Genomic DNA, 21,641 nt, shown 5'->3' with positions numbered 1-21,641 from the left:
TTTTTCCGAGTAGGTAATGGTTATTTCCCACAAACAAAACTATCGTCTCAGAAGAAAAGAAAATTTAAAGCAAGAACTTACCCCCAAATATAGTGCATAATAGCACGAGTTTGTTGCACATATGAAGCATTCAAAGAAAGTCTGAAATATGAATGTATAATGACATTTTCTAGATATATTATAGAAACTGAAATATAAATTCAAAAATGTGAATAACTGGTAAGTTGTCATGAATAATGGATTTTTACTTTTCTATCCATTGGGGGTTTTGTTCTGTGGTTTGCCTTTTTTTGTTCTTTTTTTTTTTTTTTCCTTTTTCTATCCCTGATAGATAGCTTCTCCAGAATAAAAGCTGATTTCCGAGTGAAGAAATACTGTTTAAGTCTGATCTACTATAAACTGATTAAGTCCATTTTGTTTCAAATGAAAACAAGGCAGCACAGCAAAAAGTGCTGCATCATAAAAATGATAGACTGTAGTCCTGAGTATTAACCATAAATATCAGGGAAACAGTAAAAAGTATACTATTTCAGGAGGAATTCTGAAGATAAACTCTGTTGGAACAAATTCAGTGGCCTTCCTACTGACTGACAGCAACTTTAGACTTCTAGGAATTTTTAACTGTGTGTAGGCTTTCTGTTTTTTAAATCTGGGTATGTTAGAGCAATGCTCATTATATCTAAACCAGGGAGGCGAGATGAGCCTACAGGCTCACATAGCAAAACCCATTGCAGAGTGAACTGATGTCAGTAAAAGACTGAAATTGTATTCACCTGTGTAATGCATGAAAAATGTGAAAGGTTTAATATGTACGCGACAAAATCACCAAAAACTATAAATTGAGGAAATAAAGAAAACTTAGTTTTGCTTTGATATTTTTTTCACTTTCAAAAGAAACACGTTTCTTTCTGCACTATGCCATAGTAATTATTATTTGGATATGATAGTATACCATAATAGTATGACATTATGACCATATCGATCATAGTAATCATATGGAGGAAAAGCATTCTGGTAATCAACTGTGTTAAGTAGGGATTCAAAATGTGTGAGAAAAAATTTCATAAAGATTTTTTTTTTTTTTTAATATACTGGAAAACATGAAGAAATGTCAACTCCATTGGATAATATTATTCCTCTAGTCCAATCTAGAGACAAATGGTTTCTATAAAGTACTTATATTCTAATTCAAAATAGTTCCAAGAAGATAAATAATGTGTTTTATGTGAATTTCAAACATTATTTTAAGATAGTTAATCTGTGAAACATCTTTGTTTCAGTCTGAATTCCTTTACTGGAATCGTCTATCTCTACTTAAAATGAAAAATATATCTAACAGAGGAACTCTGAGCTATACACCTATGTGTAAATCGGTGCTAACATATTTAATAAGACGTATCTTGATCTTCACTAATATGAAGATGAACTCAGAAGTCAAAGAACTTTCTCAAAAATAAGATATTTCTGTGGGGATGGCAATAAGATTAAGAATGCAGTTCATCTGGCCTGTTTATTAGCTGAGGTTAACTGTCCAAATCCTCTCTGGACAGAAAGAGGGTGATTTAGATTACATATGTTAGTTATGTTTCTTACAAAGCAGTAAAACTCAGATGCCTTTCTCTTTCCATTGACTATTGAAGAGGCCTGCACAGGCACATTACACTAGGTCTTTAACTTTCAGATGCTTTAATTAATAACTGCAGCTTTAAGAAAACATGTGAGCCTTAGGCTTTGTACTATTAAAACAAAAATTCTATCTGTGCCATAAAGAATAATCATTCACAGACGTGGAAAAAAATTAAACCCTTAGGTTATTAGCAGGCCTATAATATCTAGAAGTCCCTAATAAACACTGTAATATTTCATGTTGTAATCGTGATTTTTCAATAAAAAGGAACTTTGTACTGTATTATGTTCTGTTCTTCTGGTAATAACATTATTTTTTCTACCTCGTTTAGCAGTTGTATTTAGCAAGCAATGATTCTAGGAATAGATTAATTCACAAAATTAGTATTTGTAAAGGTAATGTATTAAAATAGTGAAAAAGCAACACGTAAAGCTAAAAAAGGAAGAGAAAAAAAGAGGAAAATTAAACATTTTGGACATTGTAACTTTGTCCAAGGCTCTGATACAACTTGTCAAAGTGACAGCAGGTACCTGTGTAGAAGCCCTGGATGTTTTTTACTCAGCAGAAACTGTGAATAAGTTTGATTTAACTGAGCAGAGAGGCTGCAAATTGATTTCTTGATTAATTTAGGACACAGTCAGAGGTAGCATACAGAAAACCCTAGAGAGAAGAGGACAGCATTATTGTTTCCTCCCTTAATAGGTGTAAAAGGTTGGAAGTCTGTCAAGTGGTGGCAAGTTCATCTGTGTAAAACACAATGTAAAGAATTTGCCCGTCAGACACATCGATTGCTTGATGCAAGGGAGGTGACAGCCTCAGCAATGCTGATGGCTTGCTGCCTCCCGAGGCTGGGGGAAGGAGATAACTGGGGGATGCTGAGCCAGCCCGGCCCTGCTGCCACTCACACCACAAACGCATGAGGTTGCAGCTGCACTGCTGACAAATCACAGGAGTGTTATTAGTATCAACCTGTTCAGTCTTGCCCTGTATTGTATCATGTTCACAATTAGTTAAAAATAAATTTTAAAATTCAAATTTTAAATTCTATATTCTCACATACGTCTCTCAAGACAGGAAATGATTTAAAGAAAAAAACCAACACTTTTCAAGTTTTGAAAAACTAAAATGCTAAACTGTATGGTTTTCACATGCAAAATCCACCATTTCAATTTTTAAACACCAACATATTCATAAGCGATGGTCATAAAATGTCACAGAAACAAATTTTTGTTTTTTAAAAAAGTTTCATTCAGTATCTTGCACTGAAGTCACAATGATGTAAAGATTTTTAGTGGGCATACCTCAACAGTAATTGCTTTAGATGTTCAAGACTTCTCCATCTGATAGCTAGGTATAGATATGTATTGGTAAATTTACATGAAGGTCTGTGCATTCACCAGTATTTACAATTTATTTAAAAAATAAACAACATACATAAAAAAAGGGAAATTATTTGATAGCATGTTCATTAAATCACATATAAGCTCCTTAATTTGCAAATGAAGGTTTGGGGTTTTTTTTGATCATGTACAAGGCCACAACCTGGCTGTACAGCAATAGTCCACTAATGATACTAACGGAGTGCTAAAACCCCGTCCTTTTTAGTGCTGGAAATTACTTTACACTTTGAACTTCTGTAATACTTCTAAAAATGCAGTAACTGTGTATGTATTTCCTTTATGTTTTGTTTTCCAGTATTCATAATGCCCTATAACTCTCCCATTTCTAAATCTGTAATAAAGAAAAAAAATATAAATTATAACATCTTTCTGTTGTAACCTTCTTGCAGGTTACAATTACAGCATGTGAATCTTTTACCACATTTTGAGATTAATTTGCCATTTGCTGATAACCTTAGGCAAAATCTATGGAGTTCAATTTAGTCCATTAAACTCAACCCAATCAAAGACCTCTTTCTGTAAAGAGTGAGAAAGCAAGGAAGAATCTTGATTTTCAGATGGGTAAAGTGATTAAGCTTCAAATCCTTTCTGTGTTGCACTGGTTCTTGTATTGAGAAAATCTTTGTGATATTTATGTATCAGTTACAAATTTGTGCTAAAATCTTATCAAAAGGCATTATCTTGAAATGCTAATTTTCTTTCACTTCTTTTCATCCCTATGCTTCCTACACAGAAAACCCCCATTGTTTTGGAGATACTGTCTAAGCATTCTAAAGAGGAACAAGCATGTAGATTTAGATGTGGTGAGGTTGGAAGTAGTTCTTTGATATTGTATTAAGGTGCTCAACAGACTGAACACTATACAAGAAAAAACCCTGCAACATGAAGAGATTAGCCTTAACCTTGAAAAGAAACAGTACCATCCTTACTAAGGAGCTGAAGTCATAAACATTCTGTAAGCATCCCAGTCACTCTCCTACCTATCAGGCATTTTCTCCCTTCAAACCTTCTCCTTTATTGTACAAGTAGTAAATAACTTGGCAGAAACCTCTTCTTTACTCCCCCTCATGCCCCCCCCAGTTTGTTCAGTTCATAGCACATGATTTCTGTGTTCAAACAACAACAGGGGCTGACCAGGGGTAACAAAAGTAGCTGGTGTCAGAAGAGAGAAAAAAGGCAGCCTAAAGTCATGGTGTTACTGGAAAAGCTTAGGTTAAACTATAAGCTATAAACTACAAACTATCCTGTAAGAGGATTGCAGAAGAGTATGCTTCTGAGGGGGTAAAAGGGGACTTCTTACAGTTCATTTACCACTTAGCATAAAAAGAACTGATTTTTTTTTTTTTATACAGAACGATATTCTAAGACGAGCCAATGGAAGTGAATTCAAGGTGAAGTGCTTTCTTTGTAGATTAATTATGTGGCCTGTATACTGAATCAGTTGCTGTTTCTACAAAGATGCTGTTGTAAATCCGAATAGACCTAATTACAACGATCCTCATAATAGATCATGCTTTGCATTAAGATTGTCTTTTCACAAAGCCTGATTGGTCTCTTTTTGATCCTAGCTGCAAATAGTTCAGCATTCAGTCTGATATCAATATTCAAAAAAACAACATCAAGTGGTGTAATCCACAGATAAAAATGCCTGATTTTCCTCTTTGTATGAACTAATTGGATTTGTATGAGATAACTAGGTATTTTTTTTCCTTCTGATTGATTCTCTTTAACAGAGAAAGATACTCCTTTGAAGCATTTCAGAGATTTTGATAAGCTTGGAATTTTTCAACTTTGAAACATCTCAGAGTTCAACTGTTTCTTCAAGGTAAATTTTTTTTTCAAGACACTTGCAGATGTTTGTTTGTTTTATTTTTATTTTTATTTATTTTAAATATTACTGTGTACATTCTGTAAAACTCACCTGATACCAGGTAGGGAAAATGGCAAGACATCCCAAAAGACAAATTCAGAAGCTCTAAAATACCTTACCTACTCCCTGTTCCAGCTGACATACCACCTCTTTTCTTTTGGAGGTTGTAAGTGAATGTTTCATACATTTGTTCCCTTCAGTTTTACCTAACCTTTCTTAGGACTACTTCAGCAGTGAGTACAGTCAGCACATTAGATTTATTGGTTACTCTACAGAGTAGAGCTTACTGTCATGCTCTACTAAGAAAGCTTGAAACAACTTTATTTATTAGTTAGAATAATCATACTTCCTATCCAGTTGGGATTTTTTTTTTTTTTTGTTTTCACATTGCTATACCACTGGTCTTAACATGTATAACAACCCTGGCCCCTTCCCAGAGAGGGGGATTTCTGTGCCGTGCCTAAGATTTCATTGCACCACGCCAATACTGTATCCCATTTCTACTCCTTTGTTCCTGCATGGCTGCAAGGGTGTAATAGTACAATAACATAATCAGCATTAGCAACGTACATTTTGAGTCATATTTCAGTTAAGGGCAGTGAGGTCACAAAAGTAATTTGAAGGAAAATAAGAAGGGAAATGTACAGAATTTACTTTCCTGGCTGACAGTTGTTGGTAATAACAGAAAGAACTCAGGAATAAAATATTTTTAGTGCTCTTTTGTACATCTTTCTCTACGGCAAAACAGTAAGACCACAGAGTAATCCCAGTTTGTCTCTACATAAATTTTCAGCTGGTTGTCTAAATACTTTAAATTTAGGCTTTTTTTTTTTAAACAAAGCACTAGTGAAGCAAAGCACCAGTGGAAATATGATGCACTACTGAATGAAGTTTCAACCCAAGGTAGTTGAGAACATCTCTGTATTTTACAAACACCTTGCATAAGAAAATACCCTTCCACTCATCACACTGGTAGGTGATGTCCTTTGTGAAAGCAGTTAAATATATTTCTGTGATTTAAGCACTGATTTACAGACAGATATGTTCTTTAAAGTTAAAAGCTACATAGGCCGTAACGCACACAATACAAATTTTGTATGCTGTGTAACAGCCTTTTGTGTGTGTGTGTGTGTATGTGTGTGAAAAACCCCCTTACAAGTAAATTTTATATCATAAATCCTGAATTATAGAACATCTTCTTATAAAAAAACATTTTCCATAAGAGATCTCTAAAAAGTCAAAATGTGCTGAACAGTAATGGAGATTGGAGAAGGGAGACGAGAGTAAACCTGTCATTAAGGCAGCAACCTATGCTATTTCACAGCTCATGAGAGGCTCCTGGACAAAACAAAACAAACCTAAAATCACAAAACACATCAACCCTTTTATTGTTGTATGTGACAACAAAATAAATTTATGATAGTGGAGTATCTAACTATTCCCTGTTTTCATTCACTTTTGTTAACAATCTGCTTTTTATTTCTCTGAATGGTTTTCCACATCCTATTGCCTCATGCCATTTATCCAGTATTTATACATCCTGGGCAAGAATCTATAAAAGGACCTAAACCACCTGGAATGATAGGAGATGGCTGGCATGACACAAAATACAAATCTAGTTATAAAGTCTGATCGCCTGATGAGCAGTGGAATCCCATCCAGGGAGAAATATAGGTGTCAATCTGCTCTTTGAATTAAATGTGCAGGGGAAACTTTTAGTTTCAACATCTTGCTGAAAACTGGCAGTAGAATTAAAATGCAAGAAAAGAATGAAATCAACATAAAATACAATAAAGCTGTAGTGGCAATTCCCACCTGGGCTGTTCTCTTCATGCTTGCAGGATTAAAATGAATAACTGATGTACTCAGGAATATCATGAAAAAGAGCTATAGAATTCATTAATCTAGGGAATTAAATTATATAGAATTGTTCTCTAAGATATTGAAATTATAGGTAGATTTGATGATGAAAATGTCCGAATCCATTTACTAGTACAAAGTTCCCAAAGAATGTTTATGATGATTATAATATTTACCAATGCTGTTTAGGAAAGTTGCAGTGCAGCAGGCCTGGTTTACAATTTTAATCTGCCCAATTGCTAAATGTTGCATAAAGCAGAAAGTGTGGGGAAAGAAGGCAAAGTCAAGCAGACAGAAAAAGTTATTGTTGTTGTGTCGCGACGGAGGGAAGACACAGTCACTCAATATGAGTGATCAGCAGACTTCATTTATTTTACCTTACAGTCACCTTTTATGCCTTGTTATAATTAGCTCATACATATTACAAAAGTTAAGCTCATTATTGGTTAGTTGCCTAAATACCAAGCCCGCCCCTAGTTTCTCTTCTGTAGTTATCTGTTCCCACCTGTAACATTCTTTTCCCACCACGATCTTCCTGATACTGTGTAACAAGAACAGCCAAGGATAGTGTATTTTTGCTTTACTTCAGATAAGCTGAGAGCGATGTGCATTTTTGTCCAGCCAGCTGGACTATGTCTATGTGACCCTTTTCAGCTAGCCAGTTATCCACATTATTGTTCTCAAAGTTAATGGATAATCTCAAATCAGTTCAAAGTAAAAGACTTTTGGTTCATGAACAAGAAGTTGAGAAGTGGGGAATTGTCTGAACTGAGCAATATATATATATATATATATATTATATATATATATATATAATTGCTTAATTTTGGGACATCCATATTGACACCACCCAGCATAACCATTGGCTATGTCACACTTTTTTTAATCCAAAAGAATGCAGTGCCCCTAAATAAATCATGCTGCCGATGACAAAACGAGGTGATTCATAACATTCTTCAAGAGATTTCTCCTTGAGTCTTGCTTTTCCACATCTATCTTGTTACCTGAGCAGTGTCACTGCAAATTCTGTCCATGGGCTTGGAGCAATAACAACTGAGTTCTGTCCCGTTGTTTTCATTAGATTGCAAATTTCAAAATGTGCTGTACTCTTTACTGTTAAATCCACATTGACTTTGTGGAGTTTAACAGCTCAGTGTTGGGATTTTTAAAAAATAAACTCTTAATAAATAAATAACATAATTCATATCCTCTCAAGATGGAAAGATGTTACCATATGCTGGTTTCTTGTTCCTTTTCATTCCCCTTGACTTTTTGATTGGCTTTGGCTTACTACCCAACATACAACTACTTTTGAGACAGCATGGGGCAATCCAAGACCATTTTTCACTAACTAAGGAACTGACACCTATTTATTAAATATATATATAATCCATTAATAGTGGACTTTATAGACCTAAATAATTTAAGACCATTACTATCTGCAGGATATGAGTTCTGGCTTATATAAACTAGTGAATTAAGCCTTTGTCCATTCAGTTACTATGGCAACTTTATGGACTTCCCAGTTTCAGCTGGCTTGCAATGAATTAAAGTCAGAAACTCTGAAAGACTCCTGTAAAAAGGGGAATTATGTGGATGAAACGAGCTTTAATTAACTGAGATATCCATAGAAACCTATTTCAGTAATTTCTTTTGGAAGAACTTACGTGGCTGGGGCAAATTTAAACAATCTGATTTAGTGAACCATGGCATCTTCAAGAGCTCATAAGAGCTCATACATATTCATATGTTTATATGCATTGAAATTATCCACTCAGCTGCATAAAAACCAGAGAATGCTCTCAAGCTTGATGAAGGAAAAGAAATGTCTACAAAACAAGTATGCCAATGGCCAGATCCAAGGCCAAGAAGTAGTTTTAAAAGTACCACTCATTTCAATGGACTTCAAAGTCCTATTTCTTCACTACAAATTTTTGTGAGCCACTGTAAAGGGATGAAATTTGAAAGAAGTACCTAAAGCCTTGCGCATCAATTTCACAAAAATATAGACCTACCTCCAATCCTGGGATTTTCTTAAAATACTACTTTATAGAGGAAACTCCCACCCCCGACTCTTCTCACAAACATAGTAATTAATGCAGTGAGGGATGCGGAATACAATCCATGCTTGCTTTTCCTGCTGTTGTCTATGAGTTGCCAGCTGAATTTACAGAGACATATAAAAGTTACAGATATAACTAGCAACAAAATGTATTGAAATGGTGATGAAAGAATTAGTCCTGGTCATACTTTGCCAACTAAACTCTGTAAGTCTCTAATTTTTATAGGTGAGTTTCCAAACTCAAACATTGGCAATTATATGGTTGGTTCTATTTAAGAAAATTAATACAGATAATGGTATGAAATTAGTTGTAGACAGGAAATTTTGCCCATAATATACTTTTAAATTCCATTTAGTTTGTTGTTGTTTGGTTTTGGTTTTAGTTCTTTCACTCTTCACCCTGTTACTTTGTTTCCTTATTCAGAAAATCTATTCAGGAAATTAATAGTTCAGCTTTACACATTCTTATATAAAACAAACCCACAGAACTTCTGGAGCTGTTATCTCTTCAAACATGCATCATCTGGGGTTAAGTTTGTTATTTGCAAAGGTCTCATGTTTCTTCCTTGGTTCAACTCTCAAGCTTTCTGTTTCCTGATTGTCAACACAATTCTTCATGGATCTTTGAAATCTTCTCAGACTACTTCTGCCTTCCATAAATCTGCCTCTTTCTCGACTGCAAAGCTTCTTTTGGTGTTATGTGTTGTGCCATGTCACCATCGAGGTCTGATAGTAGTAACTGATATAATTTTCTTAATCTATTATTTTGCTGCCTCTGTTTTGGAGAAACTACTTTGACCATGCAACACACTGCACTGATGTCACAGCACCAATATCAGCCTTTGGTGTTTTTTATATTCTTTGGAAACAACTAGGTGAGTACTTAACAGAGTGCTCTCCTGCTTTCTACCAGACATGGGGCTCTTGTATTGAATTTCTGCAGCTCCTACAGATATCACTTGAAAGGACACAGAACCATTCAAGAAGTAATATTCCTGAGCAATTTCAATTAGGCTAAACTGTCTATACCTATAGATTTTAGGTAAGTCTGACTCTTAAAGTTGAGGAGAAAATCGAAATGTGCAAAAGACTTGCTGGCTGGTTTCCACAGCTCTGCTGTACAGCAGTGTGCATAGACCAGGAGTCAATTAATCCTGTGAATGTCTCCCATGGAATGAAAAGCCCCTGGCACAACACACTTGGCGCTTCTTTCCAATTCAGGGCTGACTCCATGTCTCATTTCTTTCTTTCCTAATGAGTGCATGAAAATCTAGTCGTGCATTTTAAACACCAGGCTCTCCTAGCCTGTCACTTCTTGTCACTTAACACTTATCATGATTCCTAGCCTATTAAAGTCACCCTAGCCAGGGTTTACTCTTAGTGTGAACTCCTCCTATTTCTGCCTCTTTCCTCCACTTTCTTTTTGGGTTAAGAAGCTTCTTTGAGTGAAAGAAAAAGGTAGTTGATGAAGTTTAAAAATATTGAGTATGATTGTGCATTTTGACTCTGGTAATTCATAAAGTACTGAGGATGTCCGCTCAGCTGGAGATATAAAAGCTAAGACTTCTAAGCACATAAGCGCTCTTGAAATAGGCAAAATTACCCTCTGAATGTCTCACAGGGACCCTGGCTCAACAATATAATACAGCACAATTTATGTTTTTACAATTGGTTTCTATGAAGCAAAATATCAAAAGAAAACTGTACAGAGAGGTCTGATTGAGAGATACCATTGAACAGAGAAGCAACAAAAGCTCACACAGGTAACGAGGGGATAATGACAGATGAAGATTAAATAGAGGTAAAAAACTTGGATAAAGATGCAATAAACTGTTATTGCAGATGAGTCAGAGTAGTGGGGACAGAACTGATAGATAAGTAGGTAGCTCATCAATCTTAGATGCAAACAGGAATTTTTTTTAAAATGAAGAATGGGAAAAAAGTGGGGAGGGATCCTCAGTGCCTCAGCTTCTCAGTGAGAAAGATTCAATGTAGGCTAGGAAGAGTAAGAATCATGTTGTAATAAGGTAAAAACTGGTTGAAAAAGGAAAGAATTAATAAAAAATAATAATAAAAAAACTCCCATAGAACAGAAAATATGGAGAAAAAGCAAAATATTTTACCAGCTTCAAAGAGAACAGTAAGTCTGGTTTTCTTCTATCAAGAGTGTGAGTCTTATCAACTAACAATAACAATTAGCTGAAATAGTATCAGCTGAATTTTGGGGGTTACCGTGAAGTCTTTAAACATGTTGGATTTTTAATCCAATTTTCCACTGCTCTCACTACTTTTTTTTTTTTTTCCCTCTCTAAATTAATGTAATACACTTAAAGAATGACCAGAGTTTAAGGACCTGAGATAAACAAGTGTGAAAAAGGCAGCATACTACCAGCAGTATCTGTGGATGTTCAAGGCAGAAATAATAGCTAGGAACTTTTCAAAGGCTACTTCATACATAGATATAATACATTAAAAATCACCCAACAACACACTACAACCTGAACAATTTTACAAAGGCAAGTTTTAACACAAATCCTGACTTTCTGATTAATGGATTTTTCAGTCAGAAGTCTTGTAATTCATAAGGATGTCTCAAGAGATCTTAATTTGATCTGAGGTAAGGACTATGTTGAATGATAATGGAAGTATAAACAGTATTTTCCCCTGGAAATGGGGAAAAATGTAACTTCATTTTATGGATAAACATGAAAGTAATAGACAAAATTTATGCTTTGATATATCACAGGAAGAACAGGCAACTTGACTATGAAGAGTGCCAAAACCTAGGTCCCAGATACTATGCAACTTAGATTTTTAAATTTCCTTTTTTTTTTTTTTTTTAAACTGAAACTATTCTTTGATGTTATGTTAGAGTATAGAAATATCAGAAGGGTCTGAAGTAACTCAGATCCTATAGAAATGGCTTTGAAGTCAAGAATTGTTGGAAGATGCAACAGCTAGAAAAATCATTCCTCTTTTAAGATTTTTTTTAAATAACTCTCATAAAATGATTTGATTAAAAAAAAAAAAATAAAAAAATGCATCTTTGGCAAATCTGATGGGGTTTGTTGAACTATACCCGGAATATTTTATTCCACACCTTGAAACAGAACATAAAAGAGAAGAAATCCTTTTTTTAAAATATTCTACATGAAACTGATTATACAACACCCTTTATTTTGCCTGGATGACCTAATGCTCTGTTCCTATCCTGTTCTGAATACTTCAGTGACTGGAAAATGCTTACAAAGTTTAATGAAATCAAATAGGAACTGCATTTGATTAATATATCTTTGGTATATGAGACAGATAAAAAAAAAAAGGATATTAGCCTTTAACATCATTGATAGAATGAGTGAAGAAATAGGATAAGATATATTCTTGGTAGTGGAGCAGAACAGTGAAATATTAAAAAAAGGAATAAGGGAGAGATGACCCTTTGCTCATTGAGACCTAAGCAGAACCAAAAATGAGGTTATTTTGTTTATTTTTATTATTCCTGCTTATTGCAGGAAGTGATGGAAGATTCATCAGCTGAAAACTAGACTAAGAGAATAAAAAGGCAAGAAACAATATTAATTTTTTAGCAAGTTTTCAATTAGGTATTTTCCATCTGTACTTCTCACTATTCTGAAAAATACAAATGCTCTTCAGTTTGTTGTCTCTATCAAATGGCAGGCAAATTCTACCCTTTATTACCTGATATTGTTGTAACCTTTCTGAGGGAAGTGCATTCTTTCAGCTTTTTTCCAACTGACTTCGTCTGTGGTGGTGCACAGAGTGCATGTATGTATGTATGCAAGAGATGTCTGTCCATGAATTGAAATTTTATCTTTAAACTCTATTATATATCAGAGCAAATTTTATAGCTTATAATAAAAACTCTTAATACTCTTAAAAGTAATTATTCCCTGCTTTATTTACCTTAATGTGTTTCATTAATAAACAGACACAAAGTGAGTTAATGAAAATAAAAAAGGAAAATATTTTTTTTTTATGTGGGAGTATGGTTTGTTTCAGTGCTTGTGAGAGACTGTTTTTGTGATTATTTATTGACTTTACAAATGAGTCCTAGTATGTTTCCTCAAATGTAAACATATGAGTCTGATTTCAGTCCAATTTCTCATTAACATAGACCGAATGAGCTCAGTTAAGGGTGTTTCTGATTTGCCTCATTTTATGAAGAAAATTGACTCTGAAGCCAAAACCACCAGTTTAACAAAAAGTCAAATTATAGCAAAAAGCATCTACTTAACTGAAATCTTGAAGCTTCTTTTTATCCTGGGGAGTTTCATGTTTGGAGGAATTAAATCTCCTCAAAAAAACATGGCAAAGGTGAATTCATTGCATTATTAGTTTTAAGGTATGCAAAGAATAATTATGAAATAATAATAATAAAAAAGGAATCTAAATACTAAAGAGAGTTTTGGGGCATTTTATAAGGTGCCTTCCTGAAAATCATTTGGCAAACAGTTTCAAATGTGAATCACAGAATGTGGTCCTTTACATCATTATGATGACAAGTAGTTCTTCAGTACTGAGTGGTATCCTGCAGAGCCGAAAATGTTCCAGTAGGATTTACCCGGTGAATCAAACATCTTGTAATTGGATTTGCTACTTCTCGACAACAAAAAGCAAATGCTAGAAGGCAAGAATTTCGGTTTTTACTGTGTATGTGTGTTAGACTCTTTAATCGGAAAAATGTTTATGCTAAAAGATATGGGCTTAGTCATAATTTTCTATAGTGCAAACTCTCTTAAAAATAAATAATAGTCATAGTTAAGGAAAGCTACAATTAAAACTAAACAATTACTTATTTCTAGTGTAAAGAGTGCAGTGTATGTACCACAACTACTGGCATAACTGAGTCTTTTAGCATCTCAGCATCTGTTTACTAAATTGATTTTTTCATCAGAATAAAATTGCTGAAGGTATTGAATGACTGTAGAAAATTAACACAATTTTTCATAAAGTTAAGTCCTCAGGTAAGCATTTCAATTTTTATTTAGCTAGGAAGCACCTGGACAGAAGTAGGATGTATAGAAAAATAGTCTGAGAAAAATAACTAAACACAATCATTAAGTTACCCATGTTTAGACAGGAGACACAGATATTCCTAGTTAAGTTTTCCTTTCTTTTTCTTCCTTACAAGAAACTGAAGTAGGAATATCTGTGTCTTTTGTCTATGAAACTATTCACTGAATAACTTCTATTTTGTGGTTAATTACATGTGGAAAAGGTATGCTTCCAAAAGATGTGAAAGTGCCACACCAACCAGGAAAAAATCCTAAAGGTTTAATTACCTCTGGGGAATCTGCTGGAGTTCTGTGTGTGTCACTGTGACGTTCTCAGTGATAACTGCTAGTCCCTTTTGGGGGATTTCAGTTGACTCCAAAAGAAATCTTTGGTTTTTCTTTATCACTTCCTGATGTTCCAGATTTAATTTGAATATTATCTTGGTTCCAGCAGAAAAACAACAACATAAGCACTCACAGGGAAAGTTTACAGTAATATCGTGCTCCATCCATACACAGTGCTTACCTTAACCAGCGTTCTCAAAGGTCACCTCTGCAGGACAAAAGCGGTCTGACAGAGTCCTGGCCACCAGTAGGTTATCCTTCCCCACACACTCTGTTCTGTTGATGGGAATGGTGTGGATGACTCTCTCTTTGTACCCAGAGACTTTTTGGATGGGTTGGGCCATCTTCACCAGCCTGTTTGTAAAGAAGCTCAAAGGAATTGCAATGAAAAGACTTGGGTCTCCTTCTGTCTTCAGCATGACGGAAGTGTTTGAGGCTGCACTTCCAGCTCCGTGTTATATGACACATCACAGTGAAACAGTGATTTCATGTTTCCAAAATCATGAGAATCTTTGTCCACAGTCACAGCAGTGGCAGCAGTGACCTAAAGGAAGTCAAACATGGGAATGCTGGACGAGGCCCAGAAACACTGAGCTGGTCCCAGCTACATATATCTCCAGCAAACTGCAGATCAGCAACCAATTGCTCAGCTCTAAAACTACTGGTAGAATAGAGTTTAAAAAGTCAAGAGACTGGCTTTCTCGTATGTATGCTCACATCCATTAGGAAATAACTACTATGCAGCCAGGTTTATATGACATATGTTGTCCTGGTGGACATATGACATGTGGACATATGACATATAGACATATGATATACATTGTCCTGGGGGATAGCAAGCTGCCCATGAGCCAGCAGTGTGCCCTGGTGGTCAAGGAGGCCAAAGGGATCCTCGGAGGCATTAGGACTTATGTGGCCAGCAGGTGGAGGGAGGTGATCCCCTCTACTCTGCCCTGGTGAGACTGCACTTGGAGCACTGTGTCCAGTTCTGGGATCCCCAGTTTGAGAGAGACAGGGAACTACTGGAGAGGGTCCAGTGGAGGGCTATGAAGATGATTATGGGACAGGAGCATCTCCCTCATCAGGACAGGCTGAGAGCTGGGCCTGTCTAGCCTGGAGAAGAGAAGACTTGAGAGGGGATCTTAGCAATGCATACAAATATCTTAAGGGTGATAAGAAAATGCCAAGCTCTTTTCAGTGGTGCCCAGCCACAGGACAAGGGGCAACGGGCAACACAGGAAGTTCTATCTGAATATGAGGAAAAACTTCTTTATTTTGAGGGTGACACAGCACTGGAACAGGCTCCCAAAGAGGCCTTTCTCAAAGTCTCCTTCTCTGGAGGCATTCAAAGCCTTCCTGAAACGATTCTGTGCAACCTGCTCCAGGTGAATTTTCTTCAGCAGGTTGATTGGTCTAGATGATCTCCAGAGGTCCCTTACAAACCCAGTCAGTCTGTGATTCTGTGCCTAAGTTCAAAAAGAATAGAATAGCACCAATACTCACTGGCTTTAACTCAGAAAAAGGCTGTTTCTCAATGTGGTTTACTCGTCATTTAATGTAGCGTCACTAAGGAATGGGAATGACCAAAAATGCTGTGGTGTGAGGTTGTAAACCAAAATGTGTCACCTCATCCTCTATAGTACCTCCTTTGGCTTGTGGACTGAACAGGGAACAGCTCTAGCACTTAAGTCACTGCAGGAAATCTCATCCTTCACATTTGACCCCTTTCCCCTAATTTAAAAGAATTATCTTACCTTTCCCTACAGTTCCTATAGTTTTTAAATGGGAGAAAGGATTTGAAGAAATAAGTAACACAGTTTGATACTCTAAAAGGTGTTTGGAATCTCTGGTATGGACAGACTTCTGGCTACTGCTTGTCATGCTTTGAAGACTCAGGCTTTTGTCATTTGAAGTGACATCTGGGCTTTTTCTACAGTGCCACAGATATTCTACTAAAATACTGGAGTTGGATAATGTGTGTTAATATACTACCTGAAAAGATAATCAGTAAACCATTAAAAAACAATAGGAATGACAGGATTTCTAGTCAGTCAACTCTACACTGAATAAAATCCACAGGCATAAAGGCACTAATCAACTAAAAAAGTAATTTCTCTAAAGCTATTTTGTCCTTGTATAACAGACAGATAATTACTCTGGCAATTCTATGCAATAGTTTGAAGGTCTTTCCTAATTATGCGATAGCATATTTACAAAATAGAGAAAATAATGTACCAATTAGAATGAAGTGAAATTTATATTACATTCATAACATCTAAGTAATTACTATCCACACAATTGGAGTGCTGAGTGACTAGTGGAGATACATGAAGCTGTACTGTATTAATATGCACTACCAGTCAATGTAATTTGGTCAAACGTCACATCAAGTCATGTGTTAAGGAAGACTTCTCAAGGTTAAATAGTGGCTTTTAGTTGTGCAACAGACTAGCAAGACTATTGTTGATACAGCTATAATTAATTGAGTCAAGACGTTATTACATTTCAGATGTTAGTTCTGATAGCCACAGTAAAATTAAATTCAGCATACTTGTTAGCTGTAGCAGTTCAAATTTATTTTTAAAAAAGTGTGTGAAAGGCCAGAAAGTCAAAATATTTAGAGTCAATACAAACAATAGGGAAAACTAATCCATTATTAAACACTAAACTGATCATAAAGAAGCTAAATCAGACCGATAAATATAAGCTAAGAGGAATTATAGAAAAGGTGACCTGAGCTACAACAGGACTAGTATAAAATTTACAAATTTACCCATTCACAAAAATCAATAAATCAATCAAACAATCAATCACAGTGACAACTATGATATTCAGTAAAACATTAAGTTCAAATAGCAAAATAAATTGCAAATTTTAGTCTTTTATTCCCACTGTTGCTCTTTATCAACTCAGTTAAACATTACTGACAAAATAGTGACTTCTGTGCCAGTCTGTGATGGTAGGGATCTGTGGAACCAGAGGGCAAATCCAGCACAGTTGGAGCTGAATATGCCATATTTACTCCTTAGGGGTTTAGTATGCTATGCCTCCAAACAAAATACTTAAAATACATGAAGAATGGAAAACTTACATAATGAAATATCTTGGTACTGTTTGCAAAATATCAAATCACAGCTAAAAATCAATGAAAATGGAAATGAAGAGTTTCTAATACATCAAACTTGTAAAAATTATTATCTGCTTCTCTGTGAAATTCAACAATGGCAAGAAGCAGCAATAATAAGATTAAGTCCACTACTTTGCACACTCTGGAAGACTTTGTCATTGTTCTATACAGATAAAAAAAAAAAAAAACCACACCAAAAAACCAACAAACCAACATCACAATACATATGCATTAATTAAACTAGTTGTTATACATATGATTAATTCTTTGGGAATTCTATAAGTAATATAGCCTAGGTGTCTACCATATTGTATGAAACCTAAACTGGTTAATGAAAATGAATCGATATACAGTCTTTATACAGTCTTTTCTGAAAGGTAAATAGAGCAGCAGCACTGCAATTGAAATGAGGTTGGTCAGCAGCCAGCCATATAAAATGTAACTAGGACAAACAGCCAACAGACATAGTACAAATGAACTAATGTATAGTTGAAACTATGAAGGTTTCTATCCTTTTAAGCTTTTCCTAACACATTAGTGTGTAGATGTTAGTTACAAATACCCTTTCGTTTTTATCCTATTAAGTGAAAATTAAAGATAGCACCATATAAGGGAGACAACTTTCACTATAATTATAGCAACACCGATAGAGAAAAGAGAACTTGCAAATAAAACAATGTCATGGTAGGCCACTTCTTGAGATAAGAAATATGTTTCAGAAGCTGCATATTAATGAATTAGATTGGCTTACATGATTTTATCCACTTTGTTGTTGTTTACTTGATGTTATTAAAACAAGCAAAACCCACCAAATTCCACAAAAGAAATGTTTTTCAGTCTGGCATTTTTGGTTCTGATCAGTAATTTTAAGGACAGAGAGATCTGTTTTTCTCAGAAGCCACTGTTTCAAAACCCTGTTATAAAGCAGGATCAAGTACTTATACAAGATGGTCCTAATGGTGTCTAGTTAAGGAGTATTTACCATGACCCTGGTTACCATGTTTGAGTATTTTATCACCTCCTAATTAAAATGCTTTACTTATATCAAATTGGGGTGTGTGTGTGTGTGTGTGTGTGTGTGTTACAAAATTAACCTGTTTTGTTGGGGTTTTTTTTTCCCTTATTCTTCAGCTAACATATCTGGACCAGAATTTATCCTCATCTTTATTGTAATCTCTTGTTTGTATTTTTTTTTAATGCTTTAGAAGGCTGTTTTTTGTATTTTACTTTTTCCACCAACTTCACTATAACCCAGAGGCTGTATTTTGTAAATCTCTTGTTTTTCCTATTGTTGTTCTTGCAATGCTAAGCAGTAACAGGTATTGTTTTGTAATGTAATGACATGGTCATAATTCAACTTTAATCACTATTATTTAAACAAAGGAAATTCAGAACCAAGTCAGACTATCAGCAAACCTAAAAGTAATATCCAGTTTCAAATGGTGACAGTATGTCACTTGGTGGTTCTAGAATGAACCTAACAATGGACTCTGCAACTTTGTGCAAAGAGGGTAAATCTGTTCTTAGTCAGGAAACTCATGATCTTTATTGGGTGTAAAAGGAAGATAGTACTTTAAAAGTAGCCTGTTTATTACAACTGCAATTGATATTCTCATTACTCTGTTCTAAGTATCAGTCTTTATTATTGCAAGCCAATGCAAGTGAGAGAGATGTACTTCCTGAAGAATAAGACAGGAACAGAACAATAGCCCCCATTCCTCTTGTTCCCTCGGGAAATTATTAGTGATAGTTCTTTTGCTCATCTCTGAAAATATATTTGTCTTTTTGTTTTCAATGAAAGATTATTCTATTAACAATTATCTATTTGTGCACATTACTATAGTACCTAAAAGCCCTGTGCTTTTACTAATCCTCCCTTGTGCTGCATATTATAATTATAACACAAAGTACAAGGTCATTTCATTTAGAAAGACCTTACAAATTGAGTGTAAAACAAGAGACAGCTGATGGATAGGGAAAGACAGAGGAGTATAAGAGAATGATGAGACAATACTAGTCACTGTGATTGGCAGCAGTCTTAGCACAGAATTACCTTAAACACTGTGAACACTTTTTTTGCCTTTAAGCAGGTAACACTGAAATTTAGACTTTTTTTAAGGAAAGACTAGAAATAGAGGAGGGAATAAGAAATTTGATTCTGAATATTTTACAAGACCTACTTCTGAGGATGAGTTACAGTCTGTGGAATAGAAAGAAGGTGATTGTTTCACAAGTGAGTAATTGGAATGGTAACATGTGCTGGCCAGAGGCTGGAGGCAGCGTCTCAAGGCCAAATGAGTAGGAGGACATTGGAAGAAAATATGGTTTGAAAGGTCCTGAAAGTAGAAGCAAAGTGAGTATGTCTGATACAGCAGAGAAGAGAAAACCAGAAATACATATAATTCTCAGGTCCACCACATAGCTTTATGGGGTATTTTTACAATAATTTGCCTACCATCTGTATTTTCCCAGGTAAAGTCTTCATACAGATAACAATGTGCAACACATCAAAATCTAAAAATGCTTATTTCCCCCAAGTTTGTCCAAGATATGATGCTTGAATCCATGTATCATAGGCTATTAACATAAATCAGTAAAGAGGCGACACTGAAATGGACCGAAACATTAATTATGCTCTTTAAGCTCCTCATTGCTGATAGCTAACTGCTGACTGTATTGCTAAAAGATGGCCAACAATAGACCAGTGTAGCCATATTCTGTACCCTCCCTATGTTGATATGTATACAAGGTGTCTGGCAGGTGAGTTTGATAATGAGTGCCTGTTTGGCATTCACTCTGCATGAAATACCGGCCCACAGACCTGAAATAATTTGTTGAACAAGTGGCCAAAACACCAGCTAATGGGTAGACGGAAGCATTTGCTGTGGCCCAGGCTGAATACCTGTCTCCTCATTTAAAATAATGATTGAAATAAATTTCTTTATGATACCTCAGAAAGGTCCCTTTGACTATTCAGCTTTCATTGTCTGAGTTGTCTGTCCTTTGGTAAGTACTGCAATAAAAATGTTCAATTTCGGGATTGGTTTCTGTGGAAATTACTGTTTAGTGTTAAATATACCTGTTATACAGAGAGACTTTCCAGGGCCCTTAAGCCTTTTAAACCTCACTCAAGCTTTATTTGAGAGCCAAGCTGAGCTTTGTTGGCCTTGTCTTCCATGTAACAAATATTATTCTTGCAGCTATAAGAAAATACAAATTTTCCACAGAAAATCGAAATGAGAAAGCACCCAAGTCACATTCCTTCTATTCAAGTGTCATCTTGCACTGTTACAGCTTTACAGTTGGAAATCAGAAAATGTTAAGAAACTGGAACATGCACTTTAACACTGGCAATTCAATATACCTTACTATTAGAACTCCTTCATTTTTCTCACTAAATATGCATATGCAGATTACTTTTTAACAGAATAATGTTCAACATCATGTAAAATTGCTGGAAGGAAAGAAACAGTTGTCTATACAACCTGTCTGTCATTTTAAGCAATTATGGCATTTACCTTTGAATAAGCATGGGTATCAATAACATTACTTTTAAAATCATGATCTTAAAATACATAAATTCATATTTTATCCTGGACAGGAAAAAGGCTAATGGGTTTTTCAGGCCTAAAGTAAATGAAGCCAAATATTTTTTTCCAGTGTGTTTTACAAATTGACTGGCATGTGATAAATTCATAAAACAGACTGCTTCTGCGTAGGAAAAGTTATTCTTCAATGCTAAAGCCTGGAATAAAATCACTAATGTCTTTGCCAGGTAAAGTTTTACGACCCGAAATGTATGTGGTAAGGATTTTCAATGTTTTCCTTTTTTGCCTTATAGAAGGTGACCATTCTTAATTGAGCATTACATTTTATCTAAAATTTAGTTTAATTTACATCACTGAAAAGTCAATAACAGCATACCGTTTGTGCAAAGCCTTCATTTTCTGAAAGAATACTTTCATTGTGGCAATGAAACTAGATGCAGAAACCTACAGCTTTCAAGATGCATTTGCCCTTTGTCTGTTTAATTGAAGACAAGAATGTCAGACTTGGTAAAATCAGTTAAGAGGATTTCTTTTGACCAGGAAGGAGAAAGTTGTACATTTTTGCTGTTTCTTCATAGTACCCTACCACCTTTGCATTTTTACAGGCATTTTGCTGAGTCGGGAAAGAGGGAAAGAAGAGGTTAAAAAAAATATCTACACCACTCTATTTCAACTGTCACTCATCGGGGCCACTAAGGCTTGATGTGCACCCTTCAGGCAGTTCTGTGGCTGCTGCTAAAATGAGCCCTGTCTAAGCAGAAAGCAGAAACATACAATTATTCCAATC

At 35.3% G+C, this 21,641-nt stretch overlaps 1 protein-coding gene across 1 annotated transcript in view; it reads left to right on the top strand.

Moving 5' to 3' along the window:
- LOC130146722 (cadherin-19-like) overlaps window positions 1-21,641 on the top strand; it is a 69,122-nt gene that overhangs the window by 6,218 nt on the left and 41,263 nt on the right. The window contains exons 2-4 of the mRNA XM_056333179.1: window positions 4,380-4,418; window positions 4,761-4,852; window positions 14,286-14,426. The gene's annotated coding sequence lies outside the window, so the exon portion shown is untranslated. The remainder of the gene's footprint in view (window positions 1-4,379; window positions 4,419-4,760; window positions 4,853-14,285; window positions 14,427-21,641) is intronic.

This window comes from Falco biarmicus, chromosome 3 (assembly GCF_023638135.1).
Source record: "Falco biarmicus isolate bFalBia1 chromosome 3, bFalBia1.pri, whole genome shotgun sequence".
NCBI lineage: Eukaryota > Metazoa > Chordata > Aves > Falconiformes > Falconidae > Falco > Falco biarmicus.
This window is presented reverse-complemented; position numbering and strand designations above follow the sequence as displayed.